This window comes from Amphiura filiformis, chromosome 2, assembly GCF_039555335.1.
Source record: "Amphiura filiformis chromosome 2, Afil_fr2py, whole genome shotgun sequence".
NCBI lineage: Eukaryota > Metazoa > Echinodermata > Ophiuroidea > Amphilepidida > Amphiuridae > Amphiura > Amphiura filiformis.
In genome coordinates, this window is record NC_092629.1 from 27,945,765 (window position 1) to 27,957,993 (window position 12,229).

General features: G+C 35.1%; 2 long non-coding RNA genes across 3 annotated transcripts in view; both read left to right on the plus strand.

Moving 5' to 3' along the window:
* Positions 1–12,229, plus strand: part of LOC140146057 (uncharacterized) — a 273,862-nt gene that overhangs the window by 39,507 nt on the left and 222,126 nt on the right. The window lies entirely within an intron of this gene.
* Positions 1–12,229, plus strand: part of LOC140146043 (uncharacterized) — a 107,070-nt gene that overhangs the window by 7,640 nt on the left and 87,201 nt on the right. The gene's annotated exons all lie outside the window — the stretch shown is intronic.

The window sequence follows — 12,229 nt, forward strand, 5'->3', positions numbered from 1 at the left end:
AAGAATCAAATATCACAGGGCTCACTGTAAAAGCTGGTCAAAAAAGGTAGTCAGAAAAGGTAGTCAGAAAAGGTGGTCAGGTTATGGAAACACCCCTGTAGACCTGCTTGTGTGTGTAATTATTTGCTCAAATTCCATAATGGTACAGTGCAACAGAGCAAAAATGCCCAAAATTTAAAAGCTATATAATTTATGAACAATATACACTACACATAAAAATACTAATACAAGGGAATTTCAACATAAGAATCCAAACAATTAAGTACCAACATGCACAGCTTTGTCCTTATATCACATTTGGGTTTTTAACAAAATGTTATCAAACCTGTACTGTGATTGGCAGCTGCACAAGGCATCTCTTTGATAGCTGATATGGCCATCCATTCAGCAAGTGGCTACTAAAGCAGTATTCAGACTTTTTATTGTACGTACAATATTGCATGCAACATATCTACGTTGTTTAATCTATTGCCATTCTATTTCCAGTAAAGTTTAAGTTCTAACGAATGTTTGATGACGTAAAATCGATAATATATTTCTACTAGATATTACATGTAACATATTATCGATTTTTCGTCATCAAACATTCGTTAGAACTTAAACATTACTGGAAATAGAATGGCAATAGATTAAATAACGTAGATATGTTGCATACAATATTGTACGTACAATACTCGGAGTCTGTGGAGCGCTTTACTGACCTTGACAGGCTTGAATGAGCACTGTCATCTGCTACAAAACCATCACTCCATAATGCTACAGGGAGCACAGTACTTTGACAATGGAGTGAAAGACTATTATTATTGATTAGGCTCGGATTTTAAAAGTACAGCTCCTATGCGTGTATAGCAAAAAATTGGAATAGAATGTTTGGAATCATGTTACTAAAATACTAAATGCATTCTGCAAAATGTGCTCTGACCAATTTATAAAGCATTTCATATAGCTTTAATTTGACATATTGTTTGACATGTTTGGAATTATGGTAAATCATTAAATAAAGTATTTATTAATTAATCACTTATGTCAATTAATTAAAAATGTAATGCAAATATGCATATTTTCTCTGACAGAATTGTAGGATTTGACAAGAGCCATCTTTCTTGTAAGTTTGATTCTTATAACATACCGGTATCGTATTGCGTCCCGTTATAGTTGCAGAAAAAAATATGTGTGCAGGACACACATACGCACACACCCCTCTACTCGCCAGAGGTACATTGTGGGTTGATGTTGTGTATGAACATTGTGGGTTGTTTGGGCAAGTTTTAAGGCACATTGTGGGTAGCCACTTTCCTGTCAGTTGGTAACCACATTGTGAGGTGCATGTATGACATAATGGGGTTACTTGTATGAACTGGATATGCATTGTGGGTTGATTTTCTTGTCAATGATCACACACATTACGGGGTGAGTGTATGACATAATGAGGTTATTTGTATGTACCAGAACATTGTGGGTTGGTTTTCTTCTCACCGAGCACTTACATTAGCTTACATTGCGGGGTGAGTGTGTGACATAATGGGGTTATATGTATGTACCAGAAGAACATTGTGGGTTGGTTTTCTTCTCACCGAGCACTTACATTGCGGGGTGAGTGTATGACATAATGGGGTTATTTGTATGTACCAGAAGAACATTGTGGGTTGGTTTTCTTCTCACCAAGCACTTGCATTGCGGGGTGAGTGTATGACATAATGGGGTTATTTGTATGTACCAGAAGAACATTGTGGGTTGGTTTTCTTCTCACCGAGCACTTGCATTGTGGGGTGCGTGTGTGACATAATGGGGTTATTTGTATGTACCAGAAGAACATTGTGGGTTGGTTTTCTTCTCACCAAGCACTTGCATTGTGGGGTGAGTGTATGACATAATGGGGTTATTTGTATGTACCAGAAGAACATTGTGGGTTGGTTTTCTTATCAATGAGCACTTATTTTGCGGGGTGCGTGTGTGACACAACAGGGTTATTTGGGAGAATCACCATTTGTGAGAATTAGAACATTGCAGGTTGATACCTTCCCTGGTATTTGTTATCACTGACCATGAACATTGCTGGGTGTGAATGACATAATGGGGCTTCTTGTATCAATTAAACAATTTTACTTTTACTGATTTTTTGAAAATGTTAGTACATAAAAGCACAAAGTAAGCCATTTCGGGCCACATTTTTGCCCTAATTTGGGTAAAAAAGACGTAAAAAAAGTGCATTTTTTGGGGGGGAGGCAGCTGCTGGTGGGGAATCCGCCCGCCCACCCACCCACTGGCTACGGGCCTGCCTTGAATGACTAATATAAAACACAACACACTCACTCATTTCAAACAAAAAAAAAAAACCATTGTTTATTTTCATCACATGATTATAACATTCTAAATCCAAATTATAACATTCTATACCTTATAACAGGGGTTCTCAACTATTTTTGATCGCGGGCCACCTAGAGAGCGGCAACCACTTGAAATACAGCTTCTCAAGGGCCAAATACCCCTTTTCCTTTTGTTTTTCTTTGTTTTGTGAGGTTGACCAAGGGCCACTTGGCAGTGCTTGGCGGGCCTGATGTGGCCAAGGGCCGCCTGTTGAGAACCCCTGCCTTATTAACAATGACAAAGACAATATAAGAAACTATGATCAACTGCAATTACAAATGTGTCCCAAAAAGTGATTCTAATCATTACAGTATAGGTAACACCTGTAACAATTTCTTTAAACATTCACAGGCAACATGAATTACAAAAAAAAAAAAAAAACCTTTACAATTTGCTTTGAAAAATTTGATTTCTCAGAAGTGGGAACAAATTTATTGAAATTATTTGAAGACATTTATAAACCACAATATGATCTAGATGTCAGTTGGTGAAAACGGCATTGGAAAGGATGTGCAAAATGGCGACCATTTAAACAAAGAGGTCAAAAACAACATATGTAGTGCGACCCAGCGGGATCAGTCGGAAGTCGGCAATATTGATTTTGAGACATAGTCAGATAAAGGAATTAATTTGTTCTGTTTTCTACTGTTTTGAGAATATTTCAATCGCTCACAACTTGGGAACCACTGATCCGATTCAGGTGGGGTTTTCAGCAAAATGTTGCTCCGACAAATGGGTAATATAACTAAACAGAAAACTGAAAATGTCAAATGTTCCGACTTCCAAATGATCCCGCTGGATCGCACCACATGTATATTATTATGTCTATATATATCATGTATGACTTGACTGTAACAAAATACCCATGAACTTGACAGAAACAAATGATTGATGACAATTTGACATATTGTCTTTGGGCGGGAAAAACCTCCCATATGCCTTCTGCCCCTGAACATGTATAAAGGAAAATCTCCAACATGAACACTAGGCATTTTGTCTCTAAACATGTTCAGAGGCCAAAAACATGTCAGATGTTTTCCTTCCATTTCAGATATGGCCCCTGAACATGTATAAAGTAAAATCTTTTATGTCAACACTTGCCACTTTTTTCTGTTAACATGTTCAGGGGCTTAAAGCAGATAGGAGGTTTTCCTGCCAAAAGACAATATCCATTTTACATTACAATAACACTGGCTTCAATTGGAGGAATTTCATATTGAAAGGGACTTGCATGCTTTCTTGACATTAATTTTGGGATGCAATTTACTACTTCTGGCTGTTTCGTGTACAAGTGGTTTTTGACTACTTTCAGTATTTCAATGCCGTTTTCACCAATTACCATTGAGATAATTCAGGTTGATAAACATCTTAAAATTATTTCAATTTCACCAAACAACAAAACTTTTTTACAATTTTTTTTCACCCTGTACACTTTTGCTTTTTTAAAAGCAAATTTTTTTTTAAATTATTTAAAAAACTTTATTGTTGGCTTGATCAGAAGTTGCTATCTTTGTATTAAGGCTGGTGTCAACCCTAATTTTGTGAAAAATACATAGTGCTGTAAAAAATGAACTTTTAAAGTTAAAACACTATGACATGGTTAGGTTGTCCATACTCTTTTGAGCCAAAAAGACACATTTTTTGGTCAAAGCAGAAAAATCATTACTTTTGGTGAAATTTGATGCCATGATTTGAGTCGTTGACTCACATGCATTCGGAAAAATGTATGATTTATGTTTAGAAGTTCAATATTTACAGCATTGTGTATTTTTCACAAAATTAGGGTTGACAACAGCCTTAAGCAAGCAAGCATCTTAATTAGGGTTGACACCAGCCTTAAGAAAGCATCTTAACCTTGAGCAATATAGAGTTACCAACTTGCCACCTCGCCCAGTCTGTCAGTTTAAATGTTTAATCTGAACTTTCATAATAAAAGGTGGGTGAGATTAAGGAATTTTATAGTACCAGCTTTTATACGAATGCATGTATAAGTTCTTGATGTTCAAAATCATGAAGTCAAGATTGTGAGGTGATGCAGGTGTTATAATACACGTTGCTGCTTGTGAGATGTCAATGTCATGAAAAAAAAGCAGGCAAAATGGGCGAGAGTGCTAGTAAGGCACATGCAAAAAAAAGGCATTTATTTCTTATTTTGTGGTAGTAAACTCGTATTGCTTATTATCCATATTTTCAGCAAATATTACAAAAATGATGTGGTAGTTTATGTGAGAGTCAATTACTTGACTCCTAATAACTACCAGATCTTTTTGTAGTATTTTCATAAATGTGAAGTAGAAATATCATAAGTAGACAATAAAACTTGAAAAAAAAAGGTTTCACATTTGATTGCAATTATGAGAAAATCATATAGAAATGTGATGCGATCACGCGGAATGAGTGGGATGTTAGGAATATTGATTTCTAGAGATATACCCAATTACAGGCATGAGAATGACCTTTCATGAAAAAGCCTAAACTTTTATGAAAAAGCCTGAAAAAGTGCGCGAAATCAAGCAAAAACACCCAAAAACGGGCTGAAAATAAATAAAGTTGCAGAAATTTTGGGACCCAAAAAAGCCTGAATTCAGGCAATTGCCTGAAAATTCTCATGCCTGCAATTATTGTGCAGAATTACTTTTGTCACTTATTGTTTTCAGGTATACAAAGTTGACTGTATCTTTGGAACCAAGTCTGACTTTGATAGGGTTTTCAGCAAAATACAGCTCAATTATTGCTTTACCCAAAAGACTATAAGACTCAAATTTGATGGTGCCCGACATAAGATTAATTTCGAGTGACCGCATCACAAATGTTAAATCATAACCATTAACCACTTCAACCTTTTTTCATGCCACCTCACAATTATGCTGCGTAATCATGTTTATTATCAAATTATCAATTGTTTCAATAGAAAAAGCAGTGTTTATTGTTATTCTTATAAAACCAACTTTTAACAAAATTTCACAAAATTGAGCTGAATTTTTTTATCATTTCCAGAATGAGTATGATTCCAGAAAAGCTAAAGTGTTCAAAACATGAAATTGAATGAACACAAGTTTGAGCAGACATGTTACATATTATGCTCATTGTGTTAAGGAGGAGTTGATCCTTCGTAGGGTTTTTCATGCACATAACGGTACTCCAGGCTGTATTCTGCAGAATTGAGAAGGGCTGGAAAACCAAAGTAACCATGATTATAGCCAAGGTTCCTGCCATCATTCCTATGTAGTTTGATTTTGTTTAGCTTGTATGGATTTTTATAGAGAGTGTCAAATGTTCAAAAAACGAAGGTTTTGAATATTTGACACCATATACCTAAATCAATCATTAAAAGCTATATATACACAAAATCGAACTACAAGAAAGATGGTGAAAACCTCTGCAATATTCATGGCAACTTTCATTTTTCTAGCCTTTCCCAATTCTTCAGAATACTGTCTAGAGTAGCGCTAGGCGCAAAAAGAGTCGACCCCCCTTAACAGGGGTTTACCCTGAAGTGAAACAAGAAAACAAAATATTTAGCCATGTCAGCATTGTGAACATTAATATAGAATATTCCAACTATGAATAAAAGAGACCTTAGTTTTCACTCTAGAAGCAAATTTGCGTAAAGACTGGCAACCAACCAATGATGTTGTCATTTTGAGAAAATTGCAAGTGTCGAAATGTAAGTATCCCGCATATAATATTAATATGGATGCTCCAAGGATTCCAGAAATGTATTTCTTTTCTCAGTATGACTGACAGTCCTCAGGATACGGGAAAGTGTGAAGTTCAGATCGGTCTTGTACAGGGTTAAGAAAATAATGTTGCCCAAATGTTCGCATAATTATTATTGTTACAGCTCAACTGATCATACTTTTCCTACATTCGACCTTGGATGATTTTTGAGTTGACACAGGCATGAAACTAACTATAGATACTTGACAAGACCATTAGTAGCCCAGTTCTGAACCTTTTCATTGATCATTCATAACAATAGGTATCTGATGGATCAGTGAAGATAAGGGATTATAATATATCCGTAACCTTGATATTATAGTACATCTCGAGGAAAAAGTGCAATGGACATGTTTTCATTTTATGTTTCAAATATCCCGCATGAAAATTGAGTATTTAACCCAAAATGGAAAATGGAACAATCTATTGGAAATCTGTTTTAACAACTTTTTTTGACATCTTTTTCTGCACTGTATTATACCTAAATTAAGAAATTTGATAAATATTCAAAGAAAATATAGGTCATCCAAAAATGTTGATTTTTACACATTTTGGGGCAAAAAAAGGAAAAATAAGCAAAAATATCAAAATCTGTTTTAACAACTTTATTCATCAAGTCATAACAAACGGCCTACATGCTTAATTTCTAATAAAATATTGAAATTGTGAAAAATATAGGTACTTCATGATTTTCATGTTTTTTCTTGCAAATATGCTAATAATATGCAAATTATGAAATTGCAAAATAAAGTTTCTACATAGCATACATCTTTCAAGTGTGATGTTCAAAATGACAGACATCAAAAAGAGATTCGATGAAATGTAAAGGTGTAGTAACAATTTTGGCATGGACTGTCTGGTTAGGCAAAGTACGGTAAGTTGAGCTGTAGTCTGATCAGTGAGTTTAAGAAAAATAATAGTTTGGACCACCTCTGATGCCCAGTTGTTGAGATATACAAAATGAAGCGCACCAAACTGAAAATGCTATATTGTACTCAATGTTGACATGTTGCACCATAATAGATATACCACGAAGCAGACATCTAAGGTGGCCCAAACTATTCTTTTTCTTACCCAATGACCGTATGAACAATTGTAGAGCTGTTTTCCAGAACTCACTCAGTCCAAGAGCTGTCACATGTTAGATTTGGGTCAGCCTTTGCAGGTGCTGATGAGAGCTCTTGCTATGAAATGAGCAGAAAGTTACTTGGGAAAGGAGGTAGTAAATTTTTGAAGCTCCAGAAAACTAAATACTAAGTAAAACTCAATAAGATAATGATTTTTCAACACTAAGTGCAAAAGCAGCTTAGGCGATTTAAGTATGAAAGTATAAGTAAAAAAAACCAAGATTTAAAATGTGGAGATATCTCCATAATACCGTTTTGTGACTTTCCACCCATTCTAGCAGGTCTCAAATATTGCATGGTAGGGGTGATGCAAATTTCATGTCCGTTGAGTGATGACAACCAATTCAATGCACACTAACAATAAGATAGATAATCATCCGGGGGGGGGGGGTTCTGTCCTCATTGAAAGGGGGGTATCAGGCGTGACCAAGGACTTGCCAAAAGCAACCTAAACAAGTATTTACGTGATACCAAAAATACACCCTAAGTAAGTATGATTATCGGAAATTTGCTACCCTAAGTATTATTTTTTTGTAAACCTCTAAGCAAGTAATAACCATTTTTTTAATACCCTAAGCAAGTAATAACATTTTGCTTTCTTGCATGAGGCTCTTGATCAGGCACAATGTTTAAAATCTTGTAAAAATATGATCGCAACAATTATTGCTAAAATCATCCATAGAAAATCATGCTACTCTGTTATATTTACGTTTTAGTCAAAAAATATAGTTATGTTTAAATGCACAAATAAAAGCCTCTCACGTAAATAGTCCCTTTGACAAGTAATTTAGGGCAACATGATACTGAATACAAGAATGAAAATTTGTCAAAGAAATTATAAAGTGTCAACTTTAAGGCTCACAACTCGAAAACCTCGCAATTTCTCTGATGTCATCAATCATAATGAACCGCATATAGGCTATGTTTAAAGAAAAATATTAACAGTGATGAAGGCAGCTAATGCATCATCCAAAAGTCCGGAGTAACACGATGTCGGAAACCAAACTTGTAGGCCTATCATCATGCACCGCATAATGTTTAAAGAAAAATATTACCGGGTTAATGCAGTGCATCATCCGAAAGTCATGAGTAACACGATATGTCGCAAACCAGACTTGTAGGCCCATCATCAGGCACCACATAATGTTTAAAGACAAATATTAACAGATGAAGGCAGTGCATCATCCCGGTGCATCATCCGAACGTCGGGAGTAAGTCGATGTCGCATGTCGGAAACCACACAGACTTATCATGCACGCATCACATAAACATTAAAGAAAACTATCAACATGAAGCACGTGCATCATCCGAAGGCGGAGAAACAAATTGTAGGAAACTTGTAAACGACCTCGGCCTAATTATATAGGGCTAAACAGGACAAATACGGCTAAAACAGGACAGTTAGTTGGCAGGTATAACAACGGGGACTTAAACTTGCTCTAGTGTTGAATGAACCCTAAGTACGTAAGCTGAATTTTTAAGAGCGTAACTCATCAGTTTAAAAAAGATACCCTTTTTCTTGATTTTTGCTGATTTTGAGACCCTATTCACGTTACGCACGTAACGTGCCTGATCTTCAAAAACACCCTTTTTACGTGAATTCTTGGTCACGCCTGATATCCCCTTTCAATGAGGACAGACCCCCAGGATAATCATGGTGTACACATCTATCATATGGCAGTTACTAGACTGAGTGAGGTTTTGGAAAACGGCTCAATTTGTGACCATTTTCAAGACAATCTGAGCAACATTATTTTCTTACCCCTGTACAAGCAAGCCAAATGTTAAACAAGTTAGTTATTATATGTATGAGCCTTTATGTACAAAAAAGCAAAATTTCCTCCAAACAGCAAAACTTCCTGGAAGCAGCTTCCTTAATGTTTCCATAGTTTTCCCACCATGGATTTAAGATGGCAGTATCTCCTATAGAGTCATTGTTTTTAATTAAAAAGACAAGACTGTTGGATTATTTAAATTTAATTGCTGCAATTGGAAATGGAACAAATTTTTATCACTAAAAGTGTTAAACAACTTGCAAGCTTACCAAAATCTAGCTAGCATGTGGCATCTCTATCTTGGACTGAGTTGAGTTTTGGAAAACAGTCAGGCAATTACAGTTCTACAAAATAGCCTCTCCGAATGCTTCAAGCACATCCATTATTAATTCTGCCAATTCCTCAGCATCTACGATGCCACTGATGAACAACACAAATAGGTGCAGAAACTGTTGAGCTGTTGTTTGCGGGAATTCTTCGGAAAGTGGCATCTTTCTGTGCAAGAACCACAAATTTTCTTGGGAATTCCCATAGCAAAAAACAACTTCGTATTTTTGGATTCCCAACTTTTCTATGGGGGTGTACCAAAAATTTCTGGAATAGCCCAATAATATCTCATGGAAAGAAGTTATTTGAAAATTGCAATAGTTTGATTTTCTGTAAGTTGCAGACATATAGTCAACACTGAAACATGTCTTGGGAGTTGACATTGAAACCAATATTGTATATTTCAGAAGATGCATAATACTTGACTCTGACATACGGCTCAAAACTGACAAATGAGGTGAATGTCAGCTAGTTATTTTATATCTGATACATGTACTTTAAAACCAATTTAAATAATAAAACATACTTTGTAAATGACTCTTGAGTGTCTGTGATACAAAGTCTCTGTTTTTCGTTGATGTTATTATTATACACACTTAACTCAAGTGTGAACTTGTTCAAAACAGGGATCATGGAAAAATAATTAATGTGGTTCTTATGCCAACTGGCACAACTAAGGATATTACACCTTACTTATTGGTGCTAAAAAAACTTATTTGTTCAATTTCACAAACTTCTCATACAGTTCTATTGGCACTTCTCATGATTACACATAATATATATATAGAGTGTTCCATGTGTATTTTCACATGAAAGCGTTTTGCACTTTCATTTAACGTTATCGGTTCTTTGCAAATGTGCATGTCTCTTCAGCTTGATATTGTTAATATTTTCAACACATTGTTGCAATTTACTTCCTTAAATTGCCAAACCAAATTAAACGATGAACCATTGCTGATAACAAGAATCTTCCGTGGCATTTGTTTAGTAATAAAATACTTAAGGTGCCTGACATGAAATTTTGGAATATAAATTTTTTTTAAAGTATGGTTAGTGTCCATCAAAATAATCTATATGTGAAAAAATTAAACATTTATATTTTGTTTGAAGGAAGAAGAGAATAAATGTTGATGTTATTTGTTTTATTTAGTATGGTTACTATGCTTTCCTATTTATCACCATGTTTGGAAAATTTTTGACAGATGATGCTGTCGATCATGTCAGGCACCTTTAATACCATCAAATAAAAAAATCATATTAGGCCAAATACATTTAATTGTTTGTCTCAAAGCCCCTCTACTTTTGAAAAACTAATGCGAAATGCGATTTTTGTTTTAAATTTTTTTTTTCAAAAGATTTTTTTTCAAAAATGAATTCATATGTGAAAGAACCCTGAAGTGCAATTCGACATTATGAAGTGTTCTCCGCACAAATAAAATGACAAAATACACAAATATTGAGTCATGTCTGTTTTATTGTACAATGTACAAGTGTTTTCTGAGAATTGCAACTTCTTTTGAGCTTTATTTTTCATGATTTTTTCAACAACAAAAAAAAAAGGGGGAAAAAAATCATTTTTGGACTCTCTGAGAAACTAATGCGCACAATATAAAACTAATGCGCGTGTGGGGCTTTGAGACAAACAATTAAATATATTTGGCCTTACACAGATCACCTTCAAAACCTTAAAGGCATATTCAGTGATTCTCCAAATCGAGCGCCTAAATTTATTTTAATTATTTTAATTTAACTAGAATTACTTCCTTCGCTCATGTAGTTTTCATGCACTGGTTAATTTTGTGCTGTTGTGTACATGCACCGCTGATGAGTGTACATGTACAGCGTAATCTGCATCAGAAAACATACATATCCTGAAAATTTGAGCATCTTAGGTGCTGTGGTTGTCACGGAATCTTCAATTTTGTTCGTTTTGAATTAAATCTGACAGCGTTCAGATTTAATTTAAAACAGACAAAATCAAAGATTGTGTGACAACCACAGCACCTAAGATGCTCAAATTTTCAAGATATGTTTGTTTTTTGATGCAGATTACGATGACATCAAAAGCTGGCTCTCCTGAACACTGTCAGATTTAATTCTCCGTGTATTGTTTATGCGCTGTACACTCAGCGGTGCATGTACACAACAGCACAAAATTAACCAGTGCATGAAAACTACATGAGCGAAGGAAGTAATTCTTTCAGCGTTGGGTTTGTTATGCTATAATTGAACAATGAGGTACTAATCTTGGTTTTGGACAATTTTGAAGAATCACTGAATATAACTTTAAATCCATCATGGTGGCACAAGGCTAACAAGTTGATAACAAATTAAAAGAAACAAATATTCCAGCCCCTCAGAATAAGCAGAATGGTCAGGTGACTCATCAGGTTATCAATGACATGTTCTTCATCAATCTCACAAAGCAGACACTAATCAACCTACATGCAAGACCATCTCCCAAAATCCATGCTTGGGAAATGTATACAGCATGTACTAAAAAGTGAACACTAAGAAGTGGCTGGCTCTGATGAAGCTCCCAGAAAATTTGATCAAGCAGCTAGCCTGTGAGCTGAGCATCTGTCACTAACATACTCAAATCATTGCTGAGAGAAGACAAGTTTCCCAAGTGAGGAAAGATGCAACAATTGCCCCATTGCAAGAGACCTGCTACTTGGAAAACCAAAGCCAATCTCTTTAAAGGTGCCTGACATGAAACTTTGGAAAATAAATTGTCAGTTCCCATCAAAATATTCAATCTTGGGTGAAAAAATTAAAAATATATATTTTGTTTTGAAGAAATGAGAGAAAATTTTGTTTGTTTTTTATTGTTTCATTGTGGTAACCACACTTTCCTAATTATTTGAGACTTTTTCGTTAATATCTTCTCCTCATCTACATGGAATATTTACA